The sequence below is a fragment of the Gorilla gorilla genome, chromosome 15 (assembly GCF_029281585.2).
Source record: "Gorilla gorilla gorilla isolate KB3781 chromosome 15, NHGRI_mGorGor1-v2.1_pri, whole genome shotgun sequence".
Taxonomy (NCBI): domain Eukaryota; kingdom Metazoa; phylum Chordata; class Mammalia; order Primates; family Hominidae; genus Gorilla; species Gorilla gorilla.
The window spans coordinates 70,054,735-70,076,220 of NC_073239.2; the positions used below are offsets into that span (position 1 = coordinate 70,054,735).

General features: G+C 40.9%; 1 protein-coding gene and 1 long non-coding RNA gene across 9 annotated transcripts in view; one reads left to right on the forward strand and one right to left on the reverse strand.

Annotated features, from left to right (window-relative positions):
• Positions 1–21,486, reverse strand: part of DDHD1 (DDHD domain containing 1) — a 106,480-nt gene that overhangs the window by 60,311 nt on the left and 24,683 nt on the right. The gene's annotated exons all lie outside the window — the stretch shown is intronic.
• On the forward strand, positions 1,985–20,492 carry LOC134757123 (uncharacterized). The gene is made up of 3 exons (XR_010130748.1): positions 1,985–2,148; positions 2,906–2,996; positions 20,370–20,492. It is a non-coding gene; the product is annotated as an uncharacterized lncRNA (long non-coding RNA).

The following is a 21,486-nucleotide window of genomic DNA, read 5'->3' on the forward strand; positions in this document are numbered from 1 at the left end:
GCTACTAAATGACTAAGGGACCAGTGGCATAAACAGCTGCATATCCTAGACAAAGGAATAACTCCCATCCTGGGCAGGATGGAGCAGGATGGCTGGAGACTTCATCACACCAATCAGAAAAGCATCCAATTTAAAACTTGTAATTGTGGCTGGATACAGTGGCTAATGCCTGTAATCCCAGTACTTTGGGAGGCCGAGGCAGGAGGATCACCTGAGGTCAGGAGACTGAGACCGGACTGGCCAACATGGGGAAACCTCATCTTTACTAAAAATACAAAAATTAGCCAGGCATGGTGGTACACACCTATAGTCCCAGCTACTTGGGAGGCTGAGGCAGGAGAATCACTTGAACCTGGGAGGCGGAGGTTGCAGTGAGCTGAGATCGTGCTGAGAGACAGGACTAGATGGATTTTATAGGCTGACTAAGAATCCCTGAGCCTAGCTGGGAATGTGACCGCATCCACCTTTAAAACATGGGGCTTGCAACTTAGCTCACACCCGACCAATCAGGTAGTAAAGAGAGCTCACTAAAAAGCTAATTAGGCAAAAACAGGAGGTAAAGAAACAGCCAATCATCTACTGCCTGAGAGCACAGCGGGAGGGACAATGATCGGGATATAAACCCAGGCATTCAAGCCGGCAACAACTACCCTCTTTGGGTCCCCTCCCTTTGTATGGGAGCTCTGTATTCACTCTATTAAATCTTGCAACTGCACCCTCTTCTGGTCCGTGTTTTTACGGCTCAAGCTGAGCTTTCGTTTGCCATCCACCACTGCTGTTTGCCGCCGTCACAGACCCGCCGCTGACTTCCATCCCTCCGGATCCGGCAGGGTGTCTGCTGTGCTCCTGATCCAGCGAGGCGCCCACTGCTCCTCCTGATTGGGCTAAAGGCTTGCCATTGTTCCTCCACAGCTAAGTGCCCGGGTTTGTCCTAATTGAGCTGAACACTAGTCACTGGGTTCCAAGGTTCTCTTCCGTGACCCACGGCTTCTAATACAGCTATAACACTCACTGCATGGCCCAAGATTCCATTCCTTGGAATCCGTGAGGCCAAGAACCCCAGGTCAGAGAACGTGAGACTTGCCACCAGCTTGGAAGCGGCCCGCTGCCATCTTGGGAGCTCTGGGAGCAAGGACCCCTGGTAACAGTGCCATTGCACTCCAGCCTGGGTGACAGAGCAAGACTCCGTCTCAAAAAAACCAAAACCAAAAACAAAAACAATTTAAAATTGCTTATTTCTGGAATTTTCCATATAATATTTTTGGACTCCAGTTGACTGTGGCTAACTGAAACTGCAGAAAGCGAAACCACAGCTATAAAGCTGGATTACTGTAGTCTTCCGAGATGGCTTTGCCTTTCTCTTCAATTTCTTTCCTGTGTTCAATCAAATTTTGTTGCACTTCTTCCTTTTTCACTTCTTTTCATGTCAGAGTTTAGATTTCTGCTTCTAAGTTTGTGGTTTTTGTAGTATGTTCACAGATTTGAGAATATTTTATTTGGTTGGAGCACTGAGATGCCCTTTCCCTTTGCATTTGCTTTTTTGGGGAGAAGTTTTATCAACTGAAACACTTTCTTTCAAATTTCTATATTCCTCTTAAAGTAGCTTTGTGTAGCATTTGATTCATTTCTATTCTTGAGCATTTTGTGAATAGGGTTCTTGGGTTCTTAGTTTAAGAGCATTCACTTCTGCAGATTAGTAAAGAGGAGCGCCTATAATGGATGGTGTTACGGTGGAGTTGTTGGGTGGGGGTTGGGTTGCCGTGCCTTGTTTCTCTTTCATTTCTCTAGAAGCCTCAGTTTTATCCCCACTTCCTTCTTTCCTCTTGCTGCCATGCCTCCAAGAGGTATCGTTCTTTTCTCTGTCTCTTCTAGGAGCAATGCTACTCTGAAGCTGCTGCTTGTGGCCCCTCTCACTTTCATACAGCTTCCTGTAGCTAGTTCTATAAATTACCAAGTCCTAGGCCTGTCTTTGTATCTGGCAACGTTGAGGACTTTTTCTGAGGGTGATGTTGCCTGTGGTTTATTTTAACCTCTGTTCCCTTCTCCTATTTTCTCAGTCTCTTAAGCCTTTCCTTACCCAGCTCTTCCCACTCACAGGTTTGTAGCAGCAACAGGAACCATTGTAATGTGCTATTTCCTTGTATAAAGGTAATTAAAAATTCATGGTATCATCTGTCTTGCAGTAGTGCTGAAAGTGTGAGTTATGTATGGTTTCTGTGTATATATATGTGTGTGTGCATGTGTCTGTGGAGTCCTTTTGTTCTTACAGCTTTTGGGGAGGGCATGCGGAGAGATTTAGATTTGGACAGTTGCCATTTATCTTCCAGACCCAGAAGCTCATCTCATTTAACAATAATCTTAAAAGGCTATCATTCTCCCAACTTTACAAATGAATAAGCTAAGTCTTAGTGAAACTAAATAATTTGCTTAAAGGCACATAGCTACTAGTAATGTGAGAACCAAGATTCCAAGCAAAGTTTGAGTTCAAAGTTCATTCAAGCTCTTTCTACTACATAATACAACCTATACTCTCAAATACAAAATGCATTTTCAGCTCTCATTTAGTTCTCACCTCCCAAGCAATAGAGGTTCTTTACTGGTGTTCAACCACAAATAGTCATGAAACCCTTAGCTTCCTGGAAAAAAATTGAACAAAACAAAACACACACCCATTTTTCCACCTGTATTCCCTATCACAGTGAATGGAAAGCTGACAGTATTTAGGTGGCTACCCAAGGCAGAAACCTGGGACTCATCCAAGATGCTGCCTCCTCAAGTACTTCTTACAACTGGACACTAAATGCCGTTTATTCCATCTCCTAAATCACTCTCAAATTCATCCCTTGTTTATCAGGCCTACAGTCATTATTTGAGTTCACACTAATCATTTCTTGTTTTATTTCAGAAGCCTCCTACGTAAACTCAGTATCCCTAGTTTCAACTCTGCAACACTCTCACCACCATTACCCAGTGCCTACTCACAAGCAAGTGTATATGTAAGTACATGCCCATACATTCAGATTCCCTTCATTTCCTCTCTCCTCCTTAAAACCCAGAATGTGTTGTGCTGGTTCTTACTTCTGTATCTTGCATATGCTGTTCCTTCTATCTGGGATGCTTGTGCCTATTTTCTACATTTAGCTAGCTTTTATATTTACTTCTTCAGGAAAGCCTTTCTTCACCTTCTATGATTTCACTGAAATAATTCTGCACATGTCTGTCAGTATTTTTCTTAACTGTATTCTATTTAGTCTTCCTCCCTTCTCTGGAATTCTTAGATACAGGTGTTATGTCTTCATACATCTTGAGAACTCAAAAGATAAGAGTAACTATCATAGCTAGGCGTGGTGGCTCAAACCTGTAATCCCAGCACTTAAGGACGCTGAGGTGGGCGGATCATCTGAGGTCACGAATTCGAGACTAGCCTGGCCAACATGGTGAAACCCTGTCTCTACTAAAAATATAAAATTAGCTGGGCTTGGTGGTACACGCCTGTAATCCCAGCTACTCAGGAGGCTGAGGCAGAAGAATCTCTTGAACCCGGGAGGCGGAGGCTGCAGTGAGCTGAGATCACACCATCGCACCTGCACTCCAGCCTAGGTGACACAGCGAGAGTCCGTCTCAAAAAAAGAGAAAATAACTAAGTCATTATCCTAATTACAATTGCTAGGAAGAATGGTCTTTATTGAAATCAAAAGAAGAACATGGGTTCTTCTTGACTGAAAAATAATTCTAAGGTTCATTTTCTACTATGCAAATGCTTGAGTGGATCTCATGTGTGAGTAGGAATACATTCACAATAAAGATATTTATGTGGCCGGGCGTGGTGGCTCACGCCTGTAATCCCAGCACTTTGGATTGTCTAATCCAGATCAGCCCCTGAACTATTAAATATCTAATGTATTAATGCACTGTTGCCATCAAACCATCCTTTATGTTTTCTTATAGAAAAACATATTCTAAGTTATAATTTAGACCATCAAGCATTTATTTCTCCATTAGGGTAAAGACTATATCCCATAAATCATTTTTTTTTTTAACAGTAGCTAGGACTCGGTAGCTATTGGTGATAATGACTCTTCCTTCTTCCCTGTAGTTAACGTGCTTACAGCACAGGCATCAGGCTTTTTCTGAATTAGAAAGACAAAAGGCAGGTTGGTACCTGTGTACTGTAGACTTTGAGTTTTCCTGTACAGGTCATGCAAAAGCTGTTATGCATTACCAAGAGGAGGCTAGGTATCTTGGTGTTTTGGTAATTATCTTTGAAGTTTATTACCCCTCCCCCAAAAATACATTAGACTCAGCAAATTAAGAATTTTTCACTTTAATGCTTGATATGTAATATACATTGAATTAAAATCCATTTTACAGAACTAGAGTTGAACAGAAATACAAGGTTTCAGCTATTCAGGTACAATTTCTTTGCAACCTCATTTCTTTACAACCTCATTAAAATTAGTCTGGTTATTGAAATGTAATATTGTGGATAATTAAGATATCCCAAAGCTAACTGTCCAATTGAAAGCACAGAACACTTCCTGAAGTCTTTAACACTTCCCTTAGTAAACAGAATAGGGTAAATATAAATTTACATTTTCAAGGCATTGCCTTAATTGATTATGAAAGGGAGCTTTGTCGTGGAAGCTATATATACTGCTTATATTGAAAGGATTTTGACCACAGAGTAATGTTAAACATTGTCTGTGTCTCTACTGTCAACTTTGTCTACTGCTAATCTGTATCAGTCTTAGATGAATATAACAAGTTACACAGGGCCTGGCGTGGTGGCTCACACCTGTAATCCCAGCACTCTGAGAGGCTGGGCAGATCATGAGGTCAAGAGATCGAGAACATCCTGGCCAACATGGTGAAACCCCGTGTCTCTACTAAAAATACAAAAATTAGCTGGGCATGGTGGCGCACTCCTGTAGTCCCAGCTACTTGGGAGGCTGAGGCAGAAGAATCGCTTGAACCCGGAAGGCAGAGGTTGCAGTGAGCTGAGATCGTGCCACTGCACTCTAGCCTGGCAACAGAGCGAGACTCCATCTCAAAAAAAAAAAAAAAGTTACACAGTTTAATGTGACATGAATTTAGCTAGGTAAAATTAATTGCTATATCAAAGCCTTTTCAAACAGGTCTTTTCTCAAATTACCATAAATAAAACCATTTTCTATGGTGACTAAGTTTTTTGCATGCTCTCCATGCCTATGATATTCAACACCTATATCTCTTATTCTACATTACTAATATAACTTATCAATCTGCTTATAAAAACATCTATGTCCTTATCGACTATTTTCTATTCCTATTTGTGTAAGTAACATGTGGAATAGTCTTTACAGCATCTATCATCTATACCAGTATAATTTGTGGAGCCTACACATTCTTTATTATTGCAAGACAATGGTAGACGTTCTTCACACCTATCACTAAGCCCTGCTTGACTTTAACAAAACTGGTTGAATGCTATTCATGATATTGAAAATCATGAAGAGTGCCTGAGTATAAAAAAAGATACGTTAGAGTCACTTGGTAAAGAAATATGTAATAATTTAAATGTGACTTTCACTTTTTTTTTGTTTTTTGAGACACAGTCTCGCTCTGTCGCCCAGGCTGGAGTGCAGTGGTGCGATCTCAGCTCACTGCAACCTCCGCCTCCCAGGTTCAAGCAATTCGCCTGCCTCAGCCTCCAGAGTAGCCAGGAATATAGGGGTGCACCACCACACCTGGCTAACTTTTCTATTTTTTTTTTTTTTAGTAGTGTCAGGGTTTCGCTATGATAGCCAGGCTGGTCTCAAAACTCCTGACCTCAAGTGATCTGCCTGCTTCGCCCTCCCAAAGTGCTGGGATTACAGGCATATGCCAAGATGCCTGGCCATCTTTCACTATTTTTTAAAAAAGGGTTAGAACTAGAAGAAATTATTTATAATGCATATAGCCATTCTATATTTTCTTTTTCTTTTTTTAAAAAAAAACCCTGTACAAGCCAAAAAAAAAAAAAAAAAAAAAGTATGAGAAACTCTATTTTAAAATATGGGCAAAGGAGGAGAGGCCAAGATGGCCGAATAGGAACAGCTCTGGTCTGCAGGTCCCAGTGAGACCAATGCAGAAGGCAGGTGATTTCTGCATTTCCAACTGAGGTGCCCAGTTCATTTCACTGGAGAAATGAACCCACGGAGAGTGAGCAGAAACATGGTGGTGCGTCACTTCACCTGGGAAGCGCAAGGAGCCAGGGGACCTCCCTCCGCCAGCCAAGGGAAGCCATGAGGGACTGTGCTACCCAGCTGGGTTACTATGCTTCTCCCATGGTTTTTGCAATCTGCAGATGAGAAGATTCTCTTGTGTGCCTACACCACCAGGACCCTGGGCTTCAAGCACATAACTGGGCAGCTGTTTGGGCAGACACTGAGCTAGCTGCAGGAGTTTTTTTCAAAACCCAGTGGTTCCAGGAACCCCAGTGAGACTTCACTTCCCTAGAAAGGGGGCTGAAGCCAGGGAGCAAAGTGGTCTCACTCAGTGGGTCCCACTCCCATGGAGCCCAGCAAGCTAAGAACCACTGGCTTGAAATTCTCACTGTCAGCACAGCAGTCTGAAGTCGACCAGGGACACTGGAGCTTGGTGAGGGGAGGGGCGTCCACCATTACCAAGGCTTTAGTAGGTGGTTTTCCCCTGACAGTGCTAAGGAGCCTGGCAGGTCTGGACTGGGTGGAATTCACCACAGCGGGGCAAAGCGGCTGTGACCAGACTGCTTCTCTAGATTCCTCCTCACTGGGCGGAGCACCTCTGAAGGAAAGACAGCAGCGCCAGTCAGGGGCTTACAGATAAAACTCTCATCTCCCTCGGACACAGCACCTGGGGGAAGGGGTGGCTGTGGGCACGAGGCTTCAGCAGATTTAATCTTTCCTGCCTGCCGGCTCTGAAGAGAGCAGTTGATACTGACAAGGGTGATTCTCCCAGTACAGTGCACCAGCTCTGCTAAGGGACAGGCTGCCTCCTCAAGTGGGTCCCTAGCCCCCATACCTCCTGACTGGGAGAGATCTCCCAACAGGGTCTGACAGACACCTCATACAGGGGAGCTCTGGCTGGCATCAGGCCAGTGCCCCTCTGGGACAAAGCTTCCAGAGGAAGGAGCAGGCAGCAATCTTTGCTGTTCTGCAGCTTCCACTGCAGGTCAACAGGGTCTGGAGTGGACCTCCAGCAAACTGCAGCAGACCTGCAGGAGAGGGGCCTGACTAATAGAAGAAAAACTAACAAACAGAAAGCAACGACATCAACAAAAAAGACCACCACACAAAAACCCCATCCAAAGGTCATCAGCCTCAAAGATCAAAGGTAGATAAATCCACGAAGATGAGGAAAAATGAGTGCAAAAACACTGAAAATTCCAAAAACCAGAAAGCCTCTTCTCCTCCAAATTATCGCAACTCCTCTCCAGCAAGGTCACAAAACTGGATGGAGAATGAGATTGCCGAGTTGACAGAAGTAGGCTTCAGAAGGTGGGTAATAACAAACTCCTCTGAGCTAAAGGAGCATGTTCTAACCCAATGCATGGAGGCTAAGAACCTTGATAAAGGTTACAGGAACTGCTAACTAGAATAACCAGTTTAAAGAGGAACATAAATGATCTGATGGAGTTGAAAAACACAGTCCGAGAACTTCATGAAGCATACACAAGAATCAATAGCCAAATCGATCAAGTGGAAGAAAGGATATCAGGGATTGAAGATCACCTGACTGAAATAAGGCATGAAGAAAAGATTAGAGAAAAAAGAATGAAAAGGAATGAACAAAGCCTCCAAGAAATATGGCACTATGTGAAAAGACGAAACCTAAGTTTAACTGGTATACCTGAAAGTGGTGGAGAGAATGAAGTCAAGTTGGAAAACACACTTCAGGATCTTATCCAGGAGAACTTCTCCAGCCTAGCAAGGCAGGCCAACATTCAAATTCAGGAAACACAGAGACCACCACTAAGATACTGCTCAAGAAGCGCAACCCCAAGACACATAATGATCAGATTCTCCAAGGTTGAAACAAAGGAAAAAAAGGTTAAGGGCATCCAGAGAGAAAGGTCAGGTTATCTACAAAGGGAATCCTATCAGATTAACATCAGATCTCTCTGCAGAAACTTTACAAGCCAGAAGACAGTGGGGGCCAATATTCAACATTCTTAAGGAAAAGAATTTGCAACCCGGAATTTCATATCCAGCCAAACTAAGCTTCATAAGCAAAGGAGAAATAAAATCCTTTACAGACAAGCAGATGCCTAGGGATTTTGTCATCACTGGGCCTGCCTTACAAGAGCTCCTGAAGGAAGCACTAAATATGGAAAGGAAAAACCGATACCAGCCACTGCAAAAAGAAAACAAAATATAAAGACCAATGACATTATGAAGAAAACACATCAAATGATGTGCAAAATAACCAGCTAGCATCACAATAACAGGATCAAATTCACACATAACAATATTAACCTTAAATGTACATGGGCTAACTGCCCCAATTAAAAGATACAGACTGGAAAATTGGATAGAGTCAAGACCCATTGGTGTGCTGTATTCAGGAGACCCATCTCATGTGCAAAGACACACAAAGGCTCAAAATAAAGGGATGGAGGAACATTTACCAAGCAAATGCAATGGGAAAAAAAAGCAGGGGTTGCAATCCTAATCTCTGATAAAACAGACTTTACCAACAAGGATCAAAAAAGACAAAGAAGGACATTACATAATGGTAAAGGGATCAATGCAACAAGAAGAGCTAACTATCCTAAATATATACACACCCAATACGGGAGCATCCAGATTCATAAAACAAATTCTTAGAGACCTAGAAAGACACTTAAGACTCCCACACAATAATAATAGGAGACTTTAACTACCACTGTCAATATTAGATGGATCAATGAGACAGAAAATTAACAAGGATATTCAGGACTTGAACTCAACTCTGGACCAAGATGACCTAATAGACATCTACGGAACTCTCCACCCCAATCAACAGAATATACATTCTTCTCAGTGCCACATAGCACTTATTCTAAAATGACCACATAATTGGAAGTAAAACAATCCTCAACAAATGCAAAAGAATGGAAATCATAACAAACAGTCTCTCAGACCACAGTGCAATCAAATTAGAACTCAGGATTAAGAATCTCACTCAAAACCACACAACTACATGGAAATCAAACAACCTGCTCCTGAATGACTACTGGGTAAATCATGAAATTAAGGCAGAAATAAAGAAGTTCTTTGAAACCAATGAGAACAAAGAGACAACGAGCGAGGATTTCTGGGACACAGCTAAAGCAGTGTTAAGATGGAAATTTATAGCACTAAATACCCACATCAGAAAGCAAGAAAGATAGAAAACCAACATCCTAACATCACATTGAAAAGAACTAGAGAAGCAAGAGCAAACAAATTCAAAAGCTGGCAGAAGCAAGAAATAGAGCAGAACTAAAGGAGATAGAGGACACAAAAAACCCTTCAAAAAATCAATGAATCCAGGAGCTTGGTTTTTGAAAAGATTAACAAAATTGATAGACTGCTAGCTAGACTAATAAAGAAAAGAGAGAAGAATTAACAAAATAGACTGCTAGCTAGACTAATAAAGAAGAAAAGAGAGAAGAATCAAATAGGCACATGAAAATGATAAAAGGGATATCACCACTAATCCCACAGAAATACAAACTACCATCAGATAATACCATAAACACCTCTATGCAAATAAAACAGAAAATCTAGAAGAAATAGGGGTCCCTTCCAAGATGGCCAAATAGGAACAGCTCTGGTCTGCAGCTCCCAGTGAGATCGACACAGAAGTGAATGATTTCTGCATTTCCAACTGAGGTACCTGGTTCATCTCATTGGGACTGGTTGGACAGTGGGTGCAGCCCACGGAGGGCAAGCTGAAGCACGGTGGGGCGTCGCCTCACCCAGGAAGCAGAAAGGGTCACGGGATTTCCCTTTCCTAGCCAAGGGAAGCTGTGACAGACTGTACCTGGAGAAATGGTACACTCCTCACCAAATACTGCATTATTCCCACAGTCTTAGCAACTGGCAGACCAGGAGATACCCTCCTGTGACTGGTTTGGCAGGTCCCACACCCACGGAGCCTTGCTCACTGCTAGCGCAACAGTCTGAGATCAACCTTTGAGGCTGTAGCCTGGCGGGGGAAAGGGGCATCTGCCATTGCTGGGGCTTAAGTAGCTCACAGTGTAAACAAAGAGGCCAGGACGCACAAACTGGGCAGAACCCACTGCAGCTCAGCAAGGCCTACTGCCTCTATAGATTCCACCTCTGGGGGCAGGGCACAGCTGAACAAGAGGCAGCAGACAGCTTCTGCAGACTTAAACATCCCTGGCTGACAGCTCTGAAGGGAGCAGTGATTCTCTCAGCAGGGCATTTGAGCTCTGAGAATGGACAGATTGCCTCCTCAAGTGGGTCCCTGACCCCTGTGTTGCCTGACTGGGAAACACCTCCCAGTATTGGCCGACAGACGCCTCAAACAGGCGGGTGCCCCTCTGGGACGAAGCTTCCAGAGGAAGGATCAAGCAGCAATATTTGTTGTTCTGCAGCCTCCGCTGGTGATACCCAGGCAAATAGGGTCTGGAGTGGACCTCCAGCAAACTCCAACAGACCTGCAGCTGAGGGACCTGACTGTCAGAAGGAAAACTAACAAACAGAAAGGAATAGCATCAACATCAACAAAAAGGACATCCACACCAAAACCCCACCTGTAGGTCACCATCATCAAAGACCAAAGGTAGATAAAACCACAAAGATGGGGAGAAACCACAGCAGAAAAGCTGAAAAATCCAAAAAACAGAGCACCTCTTCTCCTCCAAAGGATTGCAGCTCCTCACCAGCAAGGGAACAAAACTGGACGGAGAATGAGTTTGATGAGTTGACAGAAGTAGGCTTCAGGTCGGTAATAACAAACTTCTCTGAGCTAAAGGAGCATGTTCTAACCCATCACAAGAAAGCTAAAAACCTTGAAAAAAGATTAGACAAATGGCTAACAAGAATAAACAGTGTAAAGAAGACCTTAACTGACCTGATGGCGCTGAAAACCATGGCACAAGAACTTCGGGACCCATGCATAAGCTTCAATAGCCGATTCATACAAGTGGAAGAAAAAATATCAGTGATTGAAGATCAAATTAATGAAATAAAATGAGAAGAGAACTTTAGAGAAAAAAGAGTAAAAAGAAACAAACAAAGCCTCCAAGAAATATGGGACTATGTGAAAAGAACAAATCTATGTTTGATTGGTGTACCAGAAAGCGACCACGAGAATGGAACCAAGTTAGAAAACACTCTTCAGGATATTATCCAGGAGAACTTCCCCATCCTAGCAAGGCAGGTCAACATTCAAATTCAGGAAATACAGAGAACACCACAAAGATACTCCTCGAGAAGAGCAACCCCAAGACACATAACTGTCAGATTCACCAAGGCTGAAATGAAGGAAAAAATGTTAAGGACAGCCAGGGAGAAAGGTCAGGTTACCCACAAAGGAAAGCCCATCAGACTAACGGCGGATCTCTCGGCAGAAACTCTACAAGCCAGAAGAGAGTGGGGGCCAATATTCAACATTCTTAAAGAAAAGGATTTTCAACCCAGAATCTCATATTCAGCCAAACTAAGCTTCGAAAGTGAAGGAGAAATAAAATCCTTTACAGACAAGCAAATGCTGAGAGATTTTGTTATCCCTAGGCCTGCCTTACAAGAGCTCCCGAAGGAAGCACTAAACATGGAAAGAAATAACCAGTACCAGTCACTGCAAAAACATGACAAATGGTAAAGGCCATCAATGCTACGAAGAAACTGCAGCAATTAATGGGCAAAATAACCAGCTAGGATCATAATGACAGGATCAAATTCAAATGTAACAATATTAACCTTAAATGTAAATGGGCTAACTGCCCCAATCAAAAGACACAGACTGGCAAATTGGATAAACAGTCAAGGTACCATTCCTTCTGAAACTATTTCAATCAATAGAGAAAGAATCCTCCCTAATTCATTTTATGAGGCCAGCCTCATCCTGATACCAAAACCTGGCAGAGAGACAACAAAAAAGAAAATTTTAGGCCAATATACCTGATGAATATTGATGCGAAAATCCTCAATAGAATACTGGCAAACAAAATCCAGCAGCACATCAAAAAGCTTATCCACCACATACAAGTCAGCTTCATCCCTGGGATGCAAGTCTGGTTCAACATATGCAAATCAATAAACGTAATCCATCATATAAAGAGAATCAATGACAAAAACCATATAATTATCTCAATCGATGCAGAAACGGTCTTTGATAAAATTCAACATAACTTCATGCTAAAAACTCTCAATAAACTAGGTATCAATAGAATATAACTCAAAATAATAAGAGTTATTTATGACAAACCCATAGCCAATATCATACTGAATGGGCAAAAGCTGGAAGCATTCCCTTTGAAAACCAGCACAAGACAAGGATGTCCTCTCTCACTACTCCTATTCAACAGAGTACTGGAAGTTCTGCCAGGGCAATCAGGCAAGAGAAAGAAATAAAGAGTATTCAAATAGGAAGAGAGGAAATCAAATTGTCTCTGCAAATGACATGATTGTATATTTAGAAAACCCCATGGTCTCAGACTAAAAACTCTTTAAGCTGATAAGCAGCTTCAGCAAAGTCTCAGGACACAAAATCAATGTGCAAAAATCACAAGCATTCTTATACACCAATAATAGACAAGCAGAGAGCCAAATCATGAGTGAACTCCTATTCACAATTGCTAGAAGCAAAATTAAATATCTAGGAATACAACTTACAAGGGACGTGAAGGACGTCTTCAAGAGGAACTACAAACCACTGTTCAACAAAATAAAAACGACACAAATAAATGGAAAAAAATTCTATGCTCATGGTTAGGAAGAATCAATATCGTGAAAATAACCATACTGCCTAAAGTAGTTTATAAATTCAATGATATTCCCATCAAGCTACCATTGACTTTCTTTGCAGAATTAGAAAAAAAATACTTTAAATTTTATATAGAACCAAAAAAGAGCCCGTATAGCCAAGACAATCCTAAGCAAAAGAACAAATCTGGAGACACCACACTACCTGACTTCAAACTATACTACAAGGCTACAGTAACCAAAACAGCAAGGTACTAGTACCAAAACCAATATACAGACGAATAGAACAGAACAGAGACCTCAGAAATAGCAGCACACATCTACAACCATCTGATCTTTGACAAACCTGACTATAATAAACAATGGGGAAAGTATTCCTTATTTAATAAATGGTGCTGGGAAAACTGGCTAGTTACATGCAGAAAACAGAAACTAGACCCTTTCCTTACATCTTATACAAAAATCAACTCAAAAATGGAGTAAAGACTTCAATGTAAAACCCCAAACCATAAAAACCCTAGAAGAAAACCTAGGCAATACCATTCAGGACATAGGCATGGACAAAGACTTCATGAATAAAACACCAAAAGCAACTGCAAAAAGTCAAAATTGACAAGTAGGATCTAATTAAAGAGCTTCTGCACAGCAAAATAAACTATCATCAGAGTGAACAGGCAACCTACAGGATGGGAGAAAATTTTTGAAATCTACCCACCTGACAAAGGTCTAATATCCAGAATCTACAAGGAACTTAAATCTACAAGAAAAAAAAAACCCCATCAAAAAGTGGGCAAAGGATATGAACAGACACTTCTCAAGAGAAAACATCTATGTGGCCAAAAAACATGAAAAAAAAGTTCATCATCACTAGTCATTAGAGGAATGCAAATCAAAACTACAATGAGATACCTCTCACACCAGTTAGAATAGCGATTATTAAAAAGTCAGGAAACAACAGATGCTGGTGAGGCTGTGGAGAAATAGGAACACTTTTACACTGTTGGTGGGAGTGTAAATTAGTTCAACCATTGTGGAAGACAGTGTGGCAATTCCTCAAGAAGCTAGAACCAGAAATACCATTTGATCCAGCAATCCCGCTACTGGGTATATACCCAAAGGATTATAAATCATTCTACTATAAAGACACATGCACACATATGTTCACTGCAGCACTATTTACAATAGCAAAGACTTGGAAGCAACCCAAATGCTCATCAATGATAGACTGGATAAAGAAAATGTGGCACATATACACCATGGAATACTATGCAGCCATAAAAAGGATGCATTCATGTCCTTTGCATGGATGAAGCTGGAAGCCATCATTCTCAGCAAACAAACACAGGAACAGAAAACCAAATACTCCATGTTCTCAGTCAAAAGTGGGAGCTGAACAATGAGAACACATGGATACAGGGAGGAGAACATCACACACCAGGGGTCAGGAAGCAAGGGAGGGAGACCATCAGGATAAATACGTAATGCATGCGGGGCTTAAAATCTAGATGATGGGTTGATAGGTGCAACAAACCACCATGGCACATATACACCTATGTAACGAACCTGCACGTTCTGCACATGTATCCCAGAACATTAAAAAAAAAAAAAAAAAAGGGCAAATGATACTGTGTAAATTATCCACTTACTGCCTCTCAGCTCTAAATCTACCCTTCCTTGTGTGCTCTACAATAATGGAGCTGAACTCTGTAAATAGTTCTCTCTTGCCAGCTGGTCCAATTAGGCTTTACCAGTAGATGACACTTGAAGGATGCTGGAAGAAGAAGGTGTTTCTCCTTCTGGTTCCAGTGTGCTTACCTTATTGGGTTCCTGCAGGATGCAGATTTTAATTTTTGGCAGCGTCCAGGTGCTAACAGCCGTGGCACCTTCCCATGAGCTGTTTCCCTGGCACCAACCACCCCAGACCTCCTGGCAGTTTCATAGTGAAATGTCACCTGCTATGTAACTCCCCTTGGACTACTTTTTTAGCACCTAACTCAGGCAGCTTACAATGAGTTCCACAGCTAGGCACCTCCCTGGGGAAGACTATCCCGAGGGCAGATTTCTAACAGTCCCCATGGGGCAGCACTTTGTGACCATTGCCACACTCTCCAACTAGGTCTGAATCTCAACCTTGAGGGGGAATGTCTCTTCCTTGGGTGCTCTATCTCAGTTCCACAGATAGTGGCTGCTACCTGTATCTATTATTTCTGTATTCTTTACACACTTCTCTTTGCTCTGTTACTTTGTTCCTCTGCTAATAGTTTTTTTTTTTTTTTTTTTTTTGACAGTCTCACACTATTGCCCAGGCTGGAGTGCGGTGGTGCGACCTTGGCCCAGGTTCAAGCAGTTCTCCTGCCTTAGCCTCCTGAGTAGCTGAGATTACAGGCACCCGCCACCATGCCTGGCTAATTTTTTTTTTAATTTTTATTTTTAGTAGAGATGGAGTTTCACTATGCTTGTCAGGCTGGTCTTGAACTCCTGACCTTGTGATCTGCCCGCCTCAGCCTCCCAAAGTACTGGGATTACAGGTGTGAGCCACTGTGCCTGGCCAGTAATTATTTATGTTATACTCTCTCTGTTAAAATTAAGAGTGGTTTCTGTCTCCTGATTAAAATATAACAACATTTTTACAGAAGGAGAAATCCAAATAGTTAACAAAACTATGATGTAAAATATGCTCAGATTCACTGGTAATGAGAGAGACAGAGAGAGAATTTGAAACAGTCTATTCCTAAATATATAATCTAGAGAAATTCTGGCACATTTGTACAGAGACACAAATGTGCCAGATAATTGCTGTAATTATTATTATTATTATTATTATTATTACTATTATTATTATTTTGAGATGGAGTATTGCTGTGTCGCCCAGGCTGGAGTGCAGTGGTGCGATCTCAGCTCATTGCAACCTCCGCCTCCAGAGTTCTAGTGATTCTCCTGTCTCAGCCTCCCAAGTAGGTGGGATTACAGGTGTCGTGCAACAACACCCAGCTAAGTTTTGTATTTTTAGTAGAGACAGGGTTTCACCATGTTGGCCAGGCTGGTCTTAAACTGCTGACCTTAGGTGATCCACCGACCTTGGCCACCCAAAGTGCTGGGATTATAGGCATGAGCCACCGCACCTGGCCAATTGCTGTAACTATTACAGCAATGTTTGTAATAGCAAAACAAACAAACCTGCAAACAACCCAGATGTCCAAAGAGGAAAATAAACTGTGGTATATTCATGCATTGAAATACTACTATGCACAGTAAAAACAAATCACTGGAACTATATGCATCAGTATGGTTAAATCTTGAAAACCTGTATTAAACCAAAATGCAAGTTTTAGGAGGATGCAAACAGAATGAGACTGTTTACATAAAGCTAAAACAAGCAAAAAATGCCAATGGGAATAATAATGCATGGAAATAAACAGAAATTTGGAATGGTGGTTACTTCTGGATTAAAAACCGGAGAATGGAGGAGTCAGGAGATTTTGATTGTATCTGTAAAGTTTAATTTCTTAAGGTAGGTGAAAGAGGTGCTGATTATATTTTTTTACATCTTTGAAATATTTCATAATAAAGTCAACAATTAAAAATAATAAGCTGACAATACTCAGATGGGTGATAAAAATATATTAAGTTGGCTGGGCATGGTGGCTCATGCCTGTAATCCCAGCACTTTAGGAGGCCAAGGCGGGCAGATCACCTGAGGTCAGGAGTTCGAGACCAGCCTGGCCAACATGGTGAAACCCTGTCTCTACCAAAAATACAAAAAAAATTAGCCGGGCATGGTGGCAGGCGGCTTTAATTCCAGCTACTCGGGAGGCTGAGGCAGGAGAATCACTTGAACCTGGGAGGCAGAGGTTACAGTGAGCCGAGATCACGCCAGTGCACTCCAGCCTGGGCGACAAGAGTGAAACTCTGTCTCAAAAAAAAAAACAACATATATATATATATATATATATATATACATATATATATATATACACATATATATATACACACATATATATATACACACATATATATATATATACACATACACATATATGGTTAAAAATCAAACATTTAATTGGTAAATGGAATGAAAGGTAGTAACTTAGGATCTAGCATCAAAATGCTACCTTGCATTAGAATACCCGAATACTTGTTCATTCACTAGCTAGAAACTGTAATCTGAAAGAATAATGCAGGACAAAAGTAATTAATCATTATCCTAATAATCATTTAGCTTGGCTGCTAAGTTGGATAGTAGTTAGCAATTATACAGAATTTTATCTTACATAAAAAATACCTATACCTCAAAATATAACTGGGATCGCATTTGAAAATAACAGTCATGCTAAGAATACTAAATAATGCTTCAACAAGGGATAATGTCAATAGTATTTACAAACCACTTTGATAGAGGTAAAGAATTCCGGACAATGTAAGTATACCCTAAATACCATTTACTAATTTTGATTCAAGAAACAAGGCTGTAAGGGTTTTAAAACCTGCATATATGTCTTAGTGCTTCAGCAGTGTAGCTGTAAAATTAATGAAAAGATTTATTGTCTCTATATTAGTTAGCTAGGGCTGCTGTACAAAATACTACAGATTGAGCGGCTTAAACAACAGAAATTTATTATCTCATAGTTCTAGATGCTAGAAGTCCAAGATTAAGGTGTCAGCAGGTCTGATTTGATCTAAGGCCTCTCTCCTTGGCTTGCAGATGGTCATCTTCTTGCTGTGTCTTCTTATGGCCTTTCCTCTGGGTGTGTGTGTCTCTCGTGTCTCCGTGTGCCCAAATTCCCTCCTCTTGTGAAGACACCAGTCAGACTGGATTAGGGAAGTTTAGGACCTACCCTAAATGTCTCAATTTAACTTTATCACCTCTTTTATAGGTCTTATCTTCAAATACTGTCACAATCTGAGGTATCAGGGCTAGGACTCCAACATAAGACTCTTAGCCTTTTTGCAAATTTTAATTCATGGAGGTAGCTTTTATATATTCTCAATTCTTTGCATCTCAATTTGGAGAAGAGACTTTAAATCATAGGTCATTTTATATCAACTCTTCCAAGTTTAATATTTTGGTGGATCTAGGCAATGCAGAATTTTATATGCTTAGGGAAAAATTTCTCTCTAGGTACTTAGCTAAGAAAAAAAAATTTGATATAACCTGCATAGATATGGAAGAAAAACCTTGCTAAATAAAATGGAGTATACAACTGCAAAACAGTTGTCTGAATTTTCAGTGTTGATTTTAGCTTAGTAGATACAATCAATTCCACACTGATTATAGCCATTCTATCAGATTATTAAAATCAAAAGAATATGTATTAACATAGTTGAAACTTTTAATATCAGCACAGTGTCATTCAAACTTTTCTATTTTCTCTTTCTACTCTACATATTTTCCATGATTTAAACCTGTGGTTTCTAAACCTGGCCTATAATCAGAATCACCTGAGGAATTAAATTAAAAGATGGATTTTTTTTTTTTTTTTTTTGAGATGGAATCTCACCCTGTCACCCAGGCTGGAGGGCCATGGTGTGATCTTGGCTCACTGCAACCTCCGCCTCCTGGGTTCATATGATTCTCCTGCCTCAGTCTCCCGAGTAGCTGGGATTACAGGCACCCACTACCATGCCCGGCTAATTTTTTGTATCTTTAGTAGAGACAGGGTTTCACCATGTTGACCAGGCTGGTCTTGAACTCCTGACCTCGTGATCTGCCTGCCTTGGCCTCCCAAAGTGCTGGGAGTACAGGCGTGAGCCACCGCGCCCAGCAAAGATGGATTTTTTAAGATTCCTTCCTAAACTTAATAAACCAGTCTCTGGAGATAGGGTCCAGAAATATGTACTTTAAGTTCTTCAAGTTATATATCACAAAACACAGTCCTTGCATAAGTGATCACTGGTTCCCAACTAGTTAAAAACAGTTAATTCTCTAAATCTGATCATTTACCCAAGGTAAAAATATTTTCAGTATTCTTATGTATACATATTTACAAATTATGTATATATATTATTGTTCTAAAATGTTTGATTCATTATGATACACAAAAAATAGAAAAATTGAAAGGGTGAAATAGAAGTGAATATGAATTCAAACATTTTCATTATAATACATCTAAATGTAGTGTCTGCATACCCTATTTTACTCTTTTTGACACAGGGTCTCACTCCCATCTCCCAGGCTAGAGTGCAGTGCAGTGCAGTGCAGTGCAGTGCAGTGCAGTGCAGTGGAGCAATCACGGCTCACTGCAGCCTCGACTTCCCGGGCTCAGGTAATCCTCCCACCTCAGCTCCCAAGTAGCTGGGACTACAGGCATGCGCCACCATCCCAAGCTAATTTTTTGTATTTTTAGTAGAGATGGGGTTTCATCATGTTATCCAGGATGCTCTTGAACTCCTGGGCTCAAGCAATCCATCCACGTTGGCCTCCCAAAGTGCTGGGATTATAGGCATGAGCCACCCACCCAGCTGATGTAACATCCTTCTTTAAGACTCATATCAAGCATCAATTTCTCTGGAAAGCTTTTTACTTGATGTAGAAGTGGTCATTCCCATCTTTTTTTTACCTAGTAAATATTAACTATTTGTTGAATAAATGAAATTAAAGTTTTGAAAAAATGTATTAAAAAAACAATTCACGTTACAAAAGAGAAGCACAGCGTTCAGAAGATGGCAAACAAATGTCAGACTGTCAAAATAGTTACTAGTCAGGAGGATTAACTAGCTATAAATAAAACAATCACATGAGAATTTAAGCTCTAACGGGTTGAAATCAAAAGAGAAACTAAAAATTTTTAAAAAAGGAACAGAGAAAAAGGAGAAAAAGATTGGTGTAGTCGAAATTCATAATGCTAACAAGCACAGATGTAAACGCTTGAACATTTTTTTTTAAAAAAAGCAGAAGAAACATTTAAGAAACTAAAGTTACCAGACAATTGAGAAATTTATTTAGAAAATCATCAAACAGGAGGAATACATAGCAATAAAGTTGAGTGAGGAAATTTTACACAGGTTACAAAATAATCCAGGATATTAAGAATTATTGGCAACCTAAGCTTCATTATCTGCTCAAATCGTGTAAACAGTGAAGTTGCAGACTGTACAACAGTAGAAAAAGAACTGGGTTAAGGACTCAGGAGGCCTAGCCTAAAATTCCAGTTCACCCCTTAACCTCTCTGAGCCTCAGCTTATCATCTATAACATGAGGATATTGTCTCACTGCAGGGTTACAATGGGGATTAATAAAATAATGTATGTGAAAGTACTTTGTAAACTACAAAATCTCATTCTAAATTATGGCATTATTTTAATTTGTGAAATATTGTTTGAAGTTTCTAAAACCACATGCAGTAGTTACACACAGCTACATCAAGACTAACCGTCAAGAATCCTTAGCCATTTGGTACAACTAAACACCATTTTCCCCACCAAGTCTTCTAAAATAAAAACCTTATGCCATGACAGCTGGAGAAGCAAGCCCAGAGAATCAAAAAACAAATACATACTAAGACCTGAAGATGAGATCGCTACAGACACACAATGACTGGCAAGCTAACTCAATGCTCTGATTTACTTCCTGGTGTTATTAGTAAAAGGTAGGTCTTTTTATGTGAAAACAGATCCTTAAGAGTCTGTTTTTACATTGAGTTGTATAGTTGTATGAACCAAGACAGAATAAGAAAGGTGGAATGACATGGTTTGGCCGTGTCCCCACCCAAAATCTCATCTTGAACTGTAATTCAAATTGTAATCTCCACGTGTTGGGGGAGGAACCTCATGGGAGGTGAACAGAACACGAGGGTGGTTGCCCCATGCTGTTCTGATAGTGAGTTCTCACGAGATCTAATGGTTTTATAAGGGGCTTTCCCCTCTTCGCTCTATATTTCTCTCTCCTCCTACCATGTGAAGAAGGACAACTTTGCTTCCCTTTCCACCATGACTGTAAGTTTCCTGAGGCCTCCCCAGCCACGTGGAACTCTGAGTCAATTAAACCCCTTTCCTTTATAAATGACCAAGTCTTGGATATTTCTTCATAGCAGCATAAGAATGGACTAATATATGGAGACTAAGGATCTGTCTTAGTCCATCTAGGCTGCTGTAATAAAATACCATAAAGTTGGTAGCTTTTAACAATGGAAACTTATGTCTCACATCTCTGGAGACTGCCAAGTCTAAGATCAAGGCACCAGCAGATTTGGTGTCTGGTGAGGGTCCACTTTCTGGTTCATTGTGCCTTCTCACTGTGCCCTCACATGGTGGAAGTGGGGAAGGAGCAGGGTGTTAATGCGATTCACAGGACTCTGCCATATGACCTTATCACTTCCCAAAGGCCCCACTTCCCCAATACCATCACCTAGAGGTTTAGTATTTCAACATACAAATTTTGGGGAGATATTAACCTTCAGTCCACTATAGGAGCATAAGAAATTAAGTGCAACAGTTGGTTCAGTTAGGCCATATGTATCATGTCAGCAAAAAAGGGCCAGAAGCCAACAGTTCTGATACAAAAGTCTAACTATCACTTCTACCTACAGCCCATAACTGCATAATGTCAGACCTCTAAGCCCAAGCTGAGCCATCA